Consider the following 725-nt stretch of genomic DNA (forward strand, 5'->3'; position numbering starts at 1 on the left):
CAAGTTAGCCACAGTTAGCGTAGCCTTGACCGGAAGTTAACGCAATAAACGTAGCGTTTGTTAGAGTTTAACACAAAAAGTGCAATTCTGAGGACAAATAAAATATGGAGATGTATCGATTTAATTATTTTTCTCACGTTTACGTGATTTTCACCCACGTTAGCCCTTTTTATTTCCACAAAATTGCAGATGTTATTTAGCGTACATTTTATTTTGAAATGAATGCCCTACGTCCTAGCTTGTCAGCTAACTTGATGCAAAAAAGGAAAGCGGAAGTCAAGGAAGGAAGTTCCGGTCCTGTCCACCCAAGTCAGCATACTTTTAAGGACTTTTTTTGTTCTGACAATTCAATTATTTTATTTTAGAACAATATATTATAATAATAATAATGCATAATAACGGCTTCACCTTAAGTTTTGATTTGTAAAATAATAATAATAATTAGTAGTACTAGTAGTAGTAGTAGCAGTAGAAGTCGTGGTAGTATGAAAAAATATTATTATTTATTTTTTATTTTTTTTAATTACACCATTCTGATTTCCCTACAATACAAAAGTTTCAACTACAGATGAAAACACTTAATTCTACAATGTAGGTTTTATTTCACCGTGTGGCTGTAATTTTATAGATTGTCCAGCAGATGGCATCAATTCAAAACAAACCGCAGAAGGTGTCCTCGTGAGCGTGTGCATGCCAGCCTCCTCTAAAGCAAAACCAATAGTTTT

This window comes from Plectropomus leopardus, chromosome 24 (genome assembly GCF_026936395.1).
Source record: "Plectropomus leopardus strain MGB_pleo_1.0 chromosome 24, ASM2693639v1, whole genome shotgun sequence".
Taxonomy (NCBI): Eukaryota; Metazoa; Chordata; class Actinopteri; order Perciformes; family Serranidae; genus Plectropomus; species Plectropomus leopardus.